General features: G+C 39.2%; 2 protein-coding genes across 3 annotated transcripts in view; one reads left to right on the plus strand and one right to left on the minus strand.

Moving 5' to 3' along the window:
- Window positions 1–15,866, plus strand: part of NUP62CL (nucleoporin 62 C-terminal like) — an 888,162-nt gene that overhangs the window by 211,057 nt on the left and 661,239 nt on the right. The window lies entirely within an intron of this gene.
- The window catches only part of DIRAS2 (DIRAS family GTPase 2), a 42,174-nt gene that overhangs the window by 19,940 nt on the left and 6,368 nt on the right, over window positions 1–15,866 (minus strand). Inside the window, exon 2 of one of the 2 annotated variants that reach the window (XM_082401705.1) lies at window positions 1,980–2,038. The exons of the other annotated variant lie outside the window; for it this stretch is intronic. The gene's annotated coding sequence lies outside the window, so the exon portion shown is untranslated. The remainder of the gene's footprint in view (window positions 1–1,979; window positions 2,039–15,866) is intronic. 2 annotated transcript variants of the gene reach the window in all.

The following is a 15,866-nucleotide window of genomic DNA, read 5'->3' on the forward strand; positions in this document are numbered from 1 at the left end:
CAAGGATGTCAAGAAAATTCAATAGAGAAAGAATAGTCTTTTCAACAAATGATGCTGGACAACTGATATTCACATACAAAGGGAATGAAATTGGATCCCTCCCTTATACCATATACAAAAATTAACTCAAAGTGGATCAAAGACCTAAATGTAAGACCAAAAACTATAAAACTCTTAAAAGAAAATATAGGCATAAATTTGTGATCTTTGATTTGGCAATGGTTTCTTAAATGTGATATCAAAAGCATGAACAAGATTAAAAATAGGTAAATTTGATTTCAAGAAAGTAATAGGCAACCCAGAGAAAGGGAGAAAATTTCTACAAATCATATATCTGACAAGTGATTAATTCCAGAACATATAATAAACTCCTGCCATTCAATAACAGCAAGGAAAACCCAATAAACTAAAAATGAACAAAGCACTTGAATAGACATTTCTCTAAAGAAGCTATACCAATGGACAATAAGCACTTGAAAAGATACTCAACATTACTATTACTAATTATTAGGGAAATGCAAATCAAACCACAATGAAATACCACTTCACAGCCACTTGGCAGACTTTAACAAAATCACAAATTAAAAAAAAACAAGAACAGAAAATAACAAATGTTGGCAATGTTGTAGAGAAATTGGAACCCCTGTGCATTGCTGGTTTCAACGTAAAGTGGTATAGCTGCTTTGGAAAACATTCTATCACTTCCTCAAAAGCTTAAACAGAATTACCATAAGACCCAGTGTTTTCCATAATTCTATACCCATGGGAAATGAAAACAGAGCCACACAAAAAATTGTATGTGAATATTCATAGCTACATTATTCATAATAGCCAAAAAGTGGAAAAAACCCAAATGTTAACCAACTAATGAAAGGATAAGTAAAATGTGGTAGATCCATACAATGAAATATTATTCAAGAATAAATAGATATGAAGTACTGATAAGTGCTATAGCATGGATGAGCCTTGAAAATATGATGCTAAATGAAAGAAGCCAGTAACGAAAGACCACACATATTGTATGATTCCATTCATATGAAACATGCAGAATTGCAGGTTTATAGAGAGAGAAAGGATATTTGTGATTGCCTAGGGATGGGGTGACGTGGGCATTGGGGAGAAATGGGAAGTGACTGGACAGAGTTTCCTTTTGAGTGATGAAACGTTCTAAAACTGACTGTGGTAATGACTGCACGACCCTGTGAATATACTAAAAGCTACTAAAGCGTATACTTTAATTGGGTGAATTATATCTCAATAAAGCTGTAGTTATAAAAAAAGACATTGTATAGGGCAGCATTCCACTGCATGTGATGACATTGTCTACTGATTCTGAAACTGATTCGGTGGGAGAAATAACGTGTTAAACGTTAACAGGCTCGGCTTTATTCCTAATAGCCAGATGATGGAAACAACACACATCTTCAGAGTAGAAATGATAAGCAAAGAATGGAATGTTCATACTATAAAAAGCAATAGACTGAATTAATTTATTCATACCATAAGAAAAAGCAACGCGAAGAACAATACAAAGAATAATACATGCAACAACCTGGTTGAATCTGACAGTTGAGATGTGCTAGGCAGCCTGCTGGGTGCTAGAAATGTGCATATTTTCACATGGGTGGTGGTTACAAAGGTGTTAACACTACACTGTTATAAGGTGGTTATACAGATCATTCTGAATGATTTTGTTCTTTTAAAGTTATCATGGAAATAAAATCACAAATTTTTTTAAAAATTTAAAAACTGGGAAATCTAATAGGATTCATTCTCAGACCCCAGTTAAAGGAATACTATTGTTAGAGTTCAAGTATGATAGACCTAGAAAGTAAGGCTTTGATTTTGGAGAGTAGGACGTTGTTCAAAGATAGGGATACTGAATAATATTTCCCAAACTGAGAAGGAACTTCGAGACTGAAAAATGAAGCAGGCAACCCCATAAAGTAGAATTATGAAGTTTACTGAAGTGAACTTACATACGGGTTGGATCAGGCAGACAGCAATCCAGAAGCATTCACAGCTGCACTCCACCCTGCTGAAAGGGGTACAGGGGAATTTAAAGGGGCCAAAGTGAAATATAGAATCTGACTACCAAGTGAGAAGCACGTCTGTACCTGTCAGGAACCGGGATTTTTTTCCTCCCCAGAGGGGGTCTCATGAACATCTGTGGCAGCAAAGGCACTCTTCCAGTTTTCATATCAGATGAAGGCAAGGGTAGAAGTTGATAAGAAATTTATCTGGCTTGGACATACTCTTTGTGAGTTAGGCAAAAGCTCAGTCATGCAGAGAAGAGAAGGGGTAGGATTGCAGAACTAAGATGGAGCTGACAAAATGGAGTCAGTGTGGCTTAGCCGCTCAGAAGTAAAGGAAGACTGGCAAAGTTTCAGTTAAGTGGTGTTGGGGAGTACAAGTCATCCTGCAATGGGTATGAGAGTGACGAGATGAGATGGCTTCAAAGACAAGAAGTGTAGATTTCTCTTTAAGGAAATTTGGAGATTAGGGAAAGGAGAAGGGACAATTGGCAAAGGTTAAGATAAGGGTTAGATGGGTGGGAAAGAGTATCTGTATGGGTCTGCTGATGGATATCTGATGGAGCAAATCTGGAAGAAAGCAGGAGCCACTGGGATTCAGGATGCACACACAGCACGTTGGTCCTCAGGGAGAGAAGGAAGGGTAGGCGATGGCAGAGGAAGCCCGGATTAAACCTTCCCAGACCAACCCTGCTGTTCAGCTTAAAAACTTTAAAAACAAATAAATTTGTTTAAAAATGATATAATGCATGTACTTGGTTAAAAAAAGAATAAACAAAATTGTAAAATACTCTTCTAGCCACATCCAGACCCCCTCCTTCGGCAGCCCTAGTCTCTCTTTCGAGAAATAACCACTGTTAAAAAGAATGGAAACTCAGTTGTTTCCTGGTGTTCACGGTTAAATTTTAAATAATGCATTCATTGCTTGAATAATAGATCTTAATGTCTTGATTTACTGACTTTGGAACATCTCTCTCTATGAAATTAGCACTATTACCTTCCTCCATTGCCTAATTTTTTAGGTATACTCTGTTTTTAAAGTACATGTCAGTATTTATGTTTTCCAGATATAATATTTGCAATTTGTTTCAAAATTTAAATTGTCTTCTGTGGTTCTTCTGCAGGTTGTTTCTAAACCCTATCAATAAACAGCATTAAAAGGACTTTGTAAAGATTTTTCATTGCAGAAGTAGACAGGACTGGACCCACTGAGAGGGAAACGTCATTTTCATTAAACTTTGCTGATTGCATAATTTTCTGTGTCAGCAACACTGGGGTCTTACTTTTTCTAGCTTTTTTGTTTGTTTTTGCTTAAGTAATACAACTTTTGTATTTCAATTTATCATCTTCCTTGGACTCATTTTACGCTTTGGTATAAACATTACTGATAAATTCTTTTAGATGATGTTAAAATTTCTGAGCTCATGCCCTCACTTGATTGATAGAATTCTGCAGCCAAACTAAGTTCATATTCTTTTTTCTTCAGATTTTAAAAATTATTTAATATTATCATCCATGGTTACTGACATGAAATCCAAAGCCAGTAGGATACTCTTTCCTTTGTAGCAAAGTTGTATTTTTCCCTTCTCTTTGGCAGGGTTAGGATATTCTCTTTATTCTGGGAGTCATGACATTTCACTAGGATATATCTAGAACTGCTTTTTAACTATGGTGTTTTTTTTGGCGGGGGCAGGGGGGTGAAGTAGATGGTTAAAAACCTAACCCTTTCTGCAGCTTGGGAAATTTTTCTTTTTCTTTTTAAAATTACATCATCCCAATCCCTATATCTTTTTCCTCTTTCTGAAACTTGTATTACAGGATGGACCAAGTATACCTGTTCTTGATTTCTCAAAATCTTTTCCTTATGTTGTCAATAAACTTTCTTGTACTCTGATTTTTTTCTTTTTCAGAGAAGCACTTTGTTATCTCAGGAAAGGTGATATGATGCAGAATTTCAATAAGAATGCTAATTGAGATTTATTGCTGCTGTTCTTATCTGAGATACTTCTGGTTCCATTACTTCATTGTGTTCCTTCTCTTTCATATGGTTGGCTTCACCATATGTCTGTTGGTCTCTTGTAGCCCACTGATTTAAAGAAGAATCATACTGGCTGGGAAAGGCAGCTAGAGTGCATTCTCTTGATGCGCAGATCTGTTCACCAACAGCCTGGCCCCTATATAGGAAGGCTGTCTGGAATGACTTTACATACACCCTTCTACTTTCCTTTTCTTGAACTTGTTTGGACTAAACTGTCTCTACAGTCCCTTACACTTCTAAAAAGCGTATACATAAACAGACAAATGAGGGAAAGTATCAACGAAAGGCAGTAAACTATCCATCCCAAAGTATCATAAAATATAAAAATGTGTGTCTTATAATAAAGATTCAAAATGAGACATTTTAAATACTGAAAATCAGGTTAGAGGTGCAATATTTTGATTTATAAGAAGTATATATTTGGTCATGCAGATGACCAAAATGTATTTCTCATATATATTTAGTCTTTGTCTATGGTTCCTGGCTCACAGCTCCCAAAACTCTTGGAATTTCATGAGTGGTAAGAGCAGTGGGAGCATCTTTTGTTGTAATATTTGGCCTCCGGTCCTTAGCTCCTAAAACCACTTCAGAACCATAAAGGTGTAATATGAGTGTCTTGTTATTCATAACAAGCCCCTTTCCATCACCTGGGTTGAGGTTAATAAGGTGACTTTGGGAAAGTACTTAAAGACTAGGGTTTGGTTGCCAGGATAACTAACCAACTTTCAGCCCCACCTCCTACCTCCTGGGAGGAGAAGGGGAGGAGAGAGCCTGGAGGTTGAATCAGTAGCCAATGGCCAATGATTTAATCAATCATACCTGTGTAATGAAGCCTCCACAAAAACTCAAAAGGACAGGATTAGGGGAGCTTCCAGGTTGGTGAACACATGGAGCCATGGGGAGAATGGTGCACCTAGAGAGGGCATGGAAGCTCCGTGCCCTTTCCCCATACCTTCCCTATACATCTCTTTCATCTGGCTGTTCCTGAGTTGTATCCTTTTATCATAAACCAGTAATCTAGTCAGTAAAATGTTTTCCTGAGTTCTGTGAGCCACTCTAGGAGATTAATCAAACCTAAGGAGGGGCTAGCAGGAACCTCTGATTTACAGCTAGTTGGTAACAACCTGGACTTGGCGATTGGCATCTGAAGCAGGGAGCAGTCTTGTAGGTGAGCCCTCAAACTTTGGAGGCTGATGCTATCTCTGGGTGATAGTGTCAGAATTGAGTCAAATGGAAGGACATCCAGCTGGTGTCTGGAGAATCATTGGATGTGTGGGGAAACCTCCTCCACATTGTAATTGGGTGCAGAATTATCAGAGGCTTATCCTAGGCCCACCTAGGATTGTAGGGAAAATGGACTTTGATTTCCTGAGTCACAAAAGTTGCCTATTCAAGTATCCTTTGGAAGACACATTAAATTCATGTGCATGAGATTAAAAATAAAAAAAGAAGAAGAAAGAAGCATCAGGTAAAACCTTCTCAGACGGTTTACCTTCTCAGGTAAACCCACCATCTTTATCTGCATTTTACCCTGAATTAAGCCTGCTGCAAAAAACAAATAATTGAAACAACAAGGTGCTACTGTATAGCACAGGGTCTTATATCCAATCTCCTGGGATAAATCATAATGGAAAATAATAGTAAAAAAAAGAATATATGTGTATAACTGAGTCACTTTGTTGTACAGCAGAGATTGGCACAACATTGTAAATCAACTCTATACTTCAATAAAAAAAAAATCAATGACAAATGCAGGAAAAAAAAAAAACAGTTGAAACCAGAGAAAAATCATAGATTACAAGAATTCAGCTGTCAGCCTTTGGAAAAGCTGGACAATTTAGTATACTATCCTGCCAAAAAGTCCCATCAGCAGTCTGAGATCAAGGGCACCTGCATTTCCTGAAGTTTATACAGGCTATAACTGCTCAATTTTTGCCTTGATTTTCCACAATGCTTTCTCCTCAAGTAGATCTGTCTTCATTACAACATTTAAATTTTATTACCTTTAAGCAAATTCCATATTTAAAGTTGGTACTTGAGAGCCTATATTTAAAACTACTACTAATAAAAGGCAAATGGGTCATTTAAGTAAAAATATGGACTATTGCTGATACAACATAAATAAGCATAACTTAAAAAGAAATTAACAATTTTTAACAGAACATACATTCTCTAGGTAAGAGAGTGTACTTTGACATATTTTTAGAATCTTAATTTAATTAAGGATCCATTTCATGTACCTTCTTAGCTGAACATAAAAAATTAGAGATTTATTAGTGGGAAATGCCTGCCTGATCATAAAGAAGAGTTAAATATCCATGGCTCATCCTTCTCCAAAGAAGCAGAATCCTTTTTTCAGGAATCTTGTTTCATAGTGTTATGGAGACACCCACCCTAGCAATATTAGTGCAGGTGCTATTAAAGCAGGTGACACATCTGCACCCAGATAATGGAGCCCCCATCCCATACAGGGGGGGAATCCTTAGGCACTCATCACAAGACTAGTAATATCTGCAACAATGAAATAGAGAAGTTGGAACATTTCTTGGAATGGAAGGGGTAGAATAAATTATTCTTTAAGAGTTTCATTACTGAGAGGCAAATAAGCCCACAGTTTAGGCACATAAATACAGTTCACTGATGTTTGTCTAAATCAATTCCATTTGGGGAAAATATGACAGCCAAGAAGCCCAAACAGCCACATAAAATGCACTTAGTGACATTTTTCAGACTTCCAAGAGCCTGACTATGTTTGGGCCATTTTCTGCTTTATTTCTTTTCTATGTGGGTAAGAGAAGTAAAAAGGTAAACTATGTGGATTAAAAAGAGTATTGTCCTAGTCAAAGGATCAGTTACCAAGTTTGCCCAATGCAGCATGATAACCATGTGGGGAAATAAACGCCAAAAGATGAAGACAACTGGAGGATGGAAACTCTGCCAGCAAGGAGAAGAAAGTGTTCAAAGCCAGGGATGATGGCTTAAGGTGCGGCTGTGTGCAGCCTGGGGCCCTTCCTTCACTGTCAATCTATTGGAACATGATTCTATGTACGTGTACTTGGTTAGGTAGATTTCTAGTTTTAGCCAAATGAAAGTTTACAAAATTGGCAAGTGGATAAAAAAGATTCCTTCACACAATCATGAACTAGTTTGCTACTCATGCTTTTGGCGTTATATCTAAGAATCCATTGTCATCATGAAGACGTACCTCTACATTTTCTTCTAAGAGTTTTATGGTTTTAGTTTGTATATTTAGGCCATTGATCCATTTTGAGTTAATTTTTGAATATGGTGTGAGGGGATCCAACTTCATTCATTTACCTGTGGACATCCAGTGTCCCAGCACTATTTGTTAAAGAGACAATTCTTTCTCTATTGGATGGTCTTGATCCCCTTATCAAAACTCAATTAACTGCAAATGTAAATTAGGCTTATTTCTGGACTCTTAAATTTATTCCATTGGTCTATATGTCTCTTCCTATGCCAGTACCACACAATTTTGTCTACAGTATCTTTATAATAAGTTTTGAAATCTGTAAGTATGAAGCCTGAGCTTTGTTCTTTGTCAATATTGTTTTGGCTATTTGGCGCCCCTTGCGATTTGTTATGAATAGATAAATTGGACTTGATAAAATTAGAAACTTTTGTGCAACAAAGGACAGTGTCAGGAAAGTTAAAAGAGAACCTACACAATGGGAGAAAGTGTATCATATACTTGATAAGAATCTCATATCCAGAATATATAGAGAACACTTACAACTGAATAGTAAAAAGAAAAACCAATTAAAAAATGGATAAAGAACTTGAATAGATATTCTCCAAAGAAAATATACAAATGGCCAATAAGCACATGAAAAGATGCTTAGCATCACTAGTTATCAGGGCAAAGCAGATCAAAACCACAATTAGATATCACCTCACACCCACCAGAATGGCTACTACCAAAAATCAAAACAAAAAATGAACAGAAAATAACAATGTTAGGGAAGATGTGGAGAAATTAGAATCCTTGTGCAATTTGACTAGGAATCTAAACCAGTGCATACACTGTGGGAAAACTTTAACAAAGAATTACCATAGGATCCAGCAATCCTCTTGTGGGTATATACTCAACATAGTTAAAACAGATATATAATTGCTATATAGATATACAACTGAAACAAGTGAAGAGATATTTATATACCCATGCTCCTAGCAGCATTATTCACAACAGCCAAAGCAACCTAAGCGTCCATCAACAGATGAATAAACAAAATATAGTATATACACACAAATGAATATTATTCAGCCTAAAAGGGAAGAAAATTCTGGCACATGCTACAACATGGATGAACCATGAGAACATTATGCTAAGTGAAATAAGCCAGTCACAGAAGAACAAATAACATATGATTCCACTTCCATGAAATACCCCTAGAGTAGTCAAGTTCATAGAGACTGAAAGTAGAATGGTGGTTTACCAGGGGCTGGGGGGAGGGGAGAATGGGGATTAATTGTTTAATGGGTGCAGAGTTTCAGTTTTGCAAGATGAAAAGTTCTGGAGATGGATGGTGGTACGACAATGTGAATGTACTTAATGCCCCTGAATCATACAATTGAAATGGTAAATTTTATGTTATGTATATTTTACTACATTAAAAATACATGACCGTAAGTAAAATATTTTTAGCAAAAACAAAACTATGAATTAAAAACCACGCTCTTAGCAGCACTGGCAGAGCAGACAGCCCTTCTCCTGTGTCATCCACATTACACAGTAATAGCAATAAGGATCTAATCCAATCCGACCAGGCTAAAAGAGTCTAATTTCTTGAGAAGACCAATTAAATTTTACACCTACTTCCAGGCCCTAATTTTATACTGTATCAATGGTACTGTGACACATCACTCTTAGCCACTGCGTTTAAAACTAAGCCCACAGGACTGAATTGTCCAGTATTGTAGCCACTTGAAACTCAGCTAGACTGAATTGAGATGCCCACACTGGATTTTGAACACTTAGTATAAAAAAGAATGTTAAATATCTCATTCATAAGTTTGATATTGATTACAAGTTAAAATGATATTTCATATACATTGGGTAAAATAAAACATATGATTTAAATTAACTTCAGTTGTGTATTTTTTTAGATGTGATTACTACAAAATACACAATTACATATGTGGCTCACATTGTTTATCTATTGGGTTGCACCACTGTAGAACAAATCTCTATACTTTTTTAGCAAAGTTTAACACATTATACTTAATCCAGTATGTTACAAAATTTAACTAAACTTGATTTTTTCAAATGCTTAGAATCTTCTTCTTATTAACATTGAAAGGCAAAATGCCACAAGTCATTGGAAAAATAGTTATTTTTCTGCCATAATAAAATATATAAAATAATACACCAAAATGCATGATGACAAACTAAAGTGCATGCCTTTCTCAGAGTCCTGTATGAAGATAATTAGAAAACAATGCTGAAGGTGTAAAGAACCAATATTAGAAGTTTCACAGGGGAGATATTTACTAAACAGAGCAAAGCAGAAATATTTCAAACACACTTCAGCACATCTATTATTTGTTGGAATGATTCTCTTTCAATAATAAGATACTTATTCTTCTCTCGGTATTTATTTATTTGTTTTTTTCTCTCTTGGTATTTACTTATTTGTGTTTTCTCTCTCCCTCTCCCTCCAATATCAGTGCCATTAAGGCAGGGACCCCATGGAATTCACCCACCAGCACATTATTTTATCCAACCCAATGCCGGACACATCAGAAACACTTTAGCGCATGTTGATTATCTGCTGTTGAAATACATTTTTGTGAGCTGACCAAGGAAAATTGTACCAGAAAAGATCAATGAACTCTTTAAAGTAACAAAATCAAGTTTTGAAAAATCTGCGTAAGAGTAACCGCTCATAGGCTGGCAATGTCAAGTGAAATAAAAAATTACACGAGGATCTGTGGTGACATTATATAGACAGAACCAGAGGTGAATGAATTTATTGCACTGTTCATCAGTCAGTTCTTGCAGCAAAGAAGCTGAAGCCAAAAGTAGGCAGGAGCTTCTGGATATCATGCATTTGGATATTTTATTTTATTTTATTTTTTATTTATTTATTTTTAAAAATTATTTATTTATTTATTTATTTATTTATTTATTTATTTATATTTTTGGCTGTGTTGGGTTTTCGTTTCTGTGCGAGGGCTTTCTCTAGTTGCGGCAAGCGGGGGCCACTCTTCATCGCGGTGCGCAGGCCTCTCACTATTGCGGCCTCTCTTGTTGCGGAGCACAGGCTCCAGATGCACAGGCTCAGTAATTGTGGCTCACGGCCCCAGTTGCTCCGCGGCATGTGGGATCTTCCCAGACCAGGGCTCAAACCCGTGTCCCCTGCATTGGCAGGCAGATTCTCAACCACTGCGCCACCAGGGAAGCCCTGGATATTTTATTTTTTAATATATAGAAATAAGACCTTTACGATGTAGTAGATTCCTTATAATACTTTATAAGAAGATAAGGAACCACCATGAAAATATTTTCTACTACATGATGGTTCACTAGTCATCTTGCCGCAAAGAAAATATAAGTGTTGCAGAACTAAAAGGCAAGTCATGTGTTTTTCTATTATACAAAAAGCAATTGTTCTACATTCATAACCATTTTCTGGGTGGCAGGTGGCTGTTAGCAGTATGCCACACAGCAGGTATTTTCCAAAAATAAGCACCCTTCTCCATCCCTGTAATAGAAAGATGACATTTTAAAACATGAGGGAGGGATCAGTGCCTGCTTTGGAAAAACAACTGTCCTATGGAGAGAGCATTTTGAAAGTAGATGTAATGGTGGAGGCATTTTTATACATGATTTTACCAAAAACAATGCAAATGTTTCCCTTAAAAGCTCTCTTATCTGCACAATTAAAAACTTGAAAATCATTATTTTATCATCTTAAAAGTCTTTCAAATGAAGGGTTTCCATGGGTGTGAGTGCATTTGATCAAAACACATCAATGCAGTATCTTTCAGTTACATTTTGAGGAGGCACAGTGGACATCAGAGGTGGCCAGAAGCCAGAGAAGGCCTCCCTGGCCAGCTGCTATTGGAGCAAAGATTTGAGAGCAGTGATGGTGTGAATTCTGAATACATGGGAGAGGAACTTCCCTGGCAGAAAGAACAGCAGGTATAAGCAAAGATGCTAGCATGACATGTTCTAGGAACAGGGAGGATTCTAGAATGGAGGGAGGGAGGAAGGTAGATGAGGCCAGCAAGGTAATGGCAGGGGATGGGGGGTGGTGTAGAGGCAGCTTTTACTGTGAGAAGGACAGGAGGCCATGGAGGGTTTTGAGCAGAGAAGTGATAGGTCTGACTCACGCTGTGCCAAGACCTCCTTGAGGACTCTGAGGGGCAGGAGACAGTCAGGAGGTCCAGCTGGGGCAAGGGTGGTGGCAGGGGAGGTGGGTCAGTGTCATCACTCCTAATTAACAAGCCAGTAAGACCACCTCACACCTCCATCCTTGCTACCTACCCCCACCCCCCGCTATGATCACCCTCTCATCAGTGTCATCAGGTTTCACATCTTTAGATGTCATCCACATGCCAACAATGTCCAACTAACTGCATACCCACAGGCCAGGCTTCTTTCTTAAACTGCAGAGTCATAAGTCTCTCTCCCTCCTGAACATCTCTACTCTGATGCCTTGGGGACATCCCAAATATAATATGTGCAAAACTGAAACCCCTATATCACCCTAAACTGCTTACAATTTTCTTCATCTCAATCAGTACCCACATTCTCTCTCCAGCTGTCCAGGCCACCCTTGGAGCCCTCCTGAACCCCTCTTGTTCTCTTGTACGTCATGTCCATCCCATCAGCAAAGTGTGTCAGCAGTATCTTCAAAACATGCCCAGACTTAGCCACAAATCATCTTCCCCACTGCCCTCACACTCTCGAAGCAACCGTCACCTCTTACTTGGATCACTGCCGCAGCCTCCTAAGTGGTCACTGCTTCAGGTCTTGAGCCACTCCAATCAGCTCCCCACCCAGACACCAGATTACATCGTTCCTGTGCTTAAAACCCACTGGCTGCCCTGTCTCCCTGAGAGTAACAGGTGAAGGGCTCTGCCCCGACCCGTACTCTCACTTCCTACTATTTTGCCCCCCCAGCTCACTTCATTCCAGCCACATTTGTCTCCTTGTTGCTACTTGGACATGCCTGCCATGCTCCTGCCTCAGGGCCTTTGCACTGGCTGTTCCCTCTACCTGGAGCACTCTTCCCCCATCACCTCCCACACACCTATGTTCACATGTCACTTTCTCAGTGAGAATTTTCCTGACCACCTCATCTGAATTTACAGTTCTAGCCTCAACCCTGGCAGTCTTTAGCCTCTTCCTCCTTTATTTTTTTCCATAGCACATATCCCTTTCTGACACGCTTTGCAATTTGCCTTTTTAAAACTATGTTTATTTCCACTACATTATACGCTCCATGAGGGGTTTTATCTGTTTCATTCACTGCTGTCTCCCTAGTGCTTGAACACTGCCTGTCCCATAAAAAGTGCACAATAAGAATCCGTTCAGTGTGTGAATGAACCTGCACTTTACTTCTAATGAACAAACTGGGAAGGCCAGCCCAAGCAATGCGCCTCAGGCGAGAACAACGTGAGCAGAGACCTTGGGCTTCATCTCTACCTGGCATGCACCTGCGGTAGTTACCCCTGCTTTGGTGGTGGGCTGGACGGAATCTCAGACGTGGCTTCCAGGCTACAATGACAGAGGACCAGTGTGGACCATACCACTAAGTCAATGGCAGGGCAGTTCTGCCACTGGAGAGGTCTCGTCCACGGCCCTCTGCTACAGGAGTGTATTAACAAAGCCAGGCCAAGACCATGTGAGGGCCCTGTGGAGACAGAGCCCTCCAAACACTCGAAGGAGGGTGGCATGAACATCACTGTCAGCAAGAGGAAAGTGATATGACGTGAGGCTAGTAGAAGGGAGGCATGGCCAAGATCATATGGGCTTTCAGAGGGCAACCCACAGCCATTGAAGGGGTCTGGCTTTACCGTATAAAGAGGACAAGAAGTCTATTATAATAAATTGGGCCCATTGGGATTGACATACACACACTACTATACATTAAATAGATAATTAATAAGAACCTGCTGTATAGTACAGGGAACTCTACTCAGTACTCTGTAATGGCCTATATAGGAAAAGAATCTAAAAAAAAAAAAAAAGTGGATATATATATCTGTATAACTGATTCACTTTGCTGTACATCTGAAACTAACACAACATTGTAAATCAACTATACTCCAATAATTTTTTTTAAGTGGATGAATAAAATAAAATAAAAAGGGCCCAAAACAGACAGTTTAAACTAGAGTGATAGCAGGAAAGACAGAAAACAGTTAAAGTGACATCAACAGCAATGAGTGATGGCTGGTGGAGGAAAGAGTTAAGACGTGGAGTAAGAGAGAATAAGGTGTCAAGGAAAACTCCTAAGGTTTCCAATTGGTGGAACTGGAGAGATGGGATAAGATCAAAGGCCAGGATTTAGGGGAAGATCATGAGCTTGATTTTCAGCAGACAGAGCACCAAGTGCCTTTGGGACAGTCGAGGGCTCACATCAAGTGGGCAAGTGGAAATGCATTCAGGGCAGCTCTAGCATCGGGGGCTGGAATGCGCAGGTGGGAGTCATCTGTGCTGAGGTAGGGATTAAAGCCAAGTCTATAGATCAGATGGCTTGTAAGAACAGAAAAAAAAAACAACAGGACTTAGAGACAGCCTCAGGCGACTCCAAACTGTACTGTTTGAAAAGGCAGTGGATCTGCAAAGAATTAAGAGAAGGACTGAACAAATAGTAGAAACAAAAGCAGCTGCATTGAAGGGCATTTTGTGGAAGCCAGTGAAAGGGAGGACTTCAAAAAAGAAGAGGGCTTGACTATGTAAACTGGTAGGAAGACATAAAGTACAGTGAGAACACAAAAGCACCTGCTGGTTGAGAAGCAATGAAGGTCACTGGTGACACTAGCAAGAGATGCTCCAAAAGCACCCTGGGCAGAAGCTAGATTGCCATAGGTTGAGGAGTGATCATGAGATGCAGACATTGATACAGGCAGCTTAGAAATATTTCCTGAGACTGGTTGTGAATTGGTGGCTGAGGGGTACCCAGTTTTGATTAAATACAGAGACATGAACATGTTTAAATGTTAATGGGATGGTAACTGAATATATTAGCAAGATAAAGTGTAAGTTCTGGGAGAGGCTCAAGGAGAAGTTGAGCAAGGATGCTGCAGAATCAGATTGCTGTGGTCAGAGAGAAGATTCTCTCTGGAAGTGCGAGAACCTCCAGCACTGATGAGATCCCCTGTGACTGTGGGTGTGGAGCTTAAGAGAGGTGGAGGGAAAATACTGAAGTCACTTGGATGACATCTGAACATAAGGTGAGTGAGAAGACTAAACCAGAGGGCAATGCCCTTGGTGAGTGTAGAATATCCAGGAGTTCCGAAGCTGATGGAATGAGAAAAGGCAAGGGCATACAGTCAGGAATAGGGAACCATTAATCAGTGAATACATATTTGTGTCTGTTCTCTGGTTACTAGGCAGGTCAGCAAAATTCGCTGTAAAAGGCTATAGCTCCTGATGTGTCTAGAATCCAATGACAGACAACATCAGACAGGCCGTAGTACCACCAGCCCTTGGCAGGCTTCAAGGCCAGGACCCCTGGAGTCATTACATAGATAAATAGCTCAAGACCAGAATGACAAAATTATCAAGCAGGGATATTCTTGCATACTCAAAACTGTGAGCTCAGTTAGAGTCAGGACTGCCTGAGGGGAGATGAGCTCAGTCAAAGACCAGAGGAAAACAGTGCTGGTGAAGGAGGGAACATGGATTTAACCAGATACAAAATAGGGAGTCCTGTAGGTCTGGCTTAAAGACAAAAATGTAAAGAAAAAAGTCAATATTTTTAGATGAATTGAAGAGTGTACATACTAGGTAAATTAGGAAAAGCTAAAACTAAAGGCCAGAATTCCATCCAGAAGCAACGTGCAACTATGAGACAATGGGCTTCATGCCAGGTTGTAAAGGAGAATAAATCTGAGATGGTGAGAGAGAGGAACCATTAAGATGCTGGTAATATAGCAACCACCAACACAGCCCAGGAGTCCTGACCATCTAGCCAGTGTTGAGAGGTCCCAGACAAGCTTGATCTTTAAAACGTCTCTGATTTGGGTATCAGCAGCCCCATTTCACAGATAAGGGAAGTGAGAACTTAGGTGGTTAAACTAACAGTGCACTGATGCACAGCTAGTAAGTGGCAGAACCTGCATTTCAACCCAGGTTTAGCAAACCCAATAAGACATTCAGGCCAATCCAAATTAGAAACAACTGAACAAGGAGCTCTGGATTATGAAATGTTGGAGGAAGTTTTTTTACACTAACATGTAATATTGCCAAGCAATTTTCAGAACATCTCGTATTTCTTTTAAAAAATGTAACAATGATGTTAGGCAGCGAATAATGGATGACTGTGATGTTTTCTGATTCATCAAAAAGGTTAGAGATGCCTTATAAAAGGTCCACATCAAAAGCTGAACTCTGAGGAACGATACCAGGTGGTTAATATAACACCTGCTTGTAGGAAAACATGGGTTATACTTACGCCATGGATATTTGAATCAGTATTTTAACGTAGTCCCAATGCCGGGGCAAAAATGTCCTGATAAGGCTGACCAATGGAGGGCCAGGCCACATGAGACTGTAGTCAGAGTAGGAACTCTGATTTTGCTGGTCTTCACAGGTCTTA

This window comes from Balaenoptera borealis (genome assembly GCF_965194805.1).
Source record: "Balaenoptera borealis genome assembly, chromosome: 8".
NCBI classification, from domain to species: Eukaryota; Metazoa; Chordata; class Mammalia; order Artiodactyla; family Balaenopteridae; genus Balaenoptera; species Balaenoptera borealis.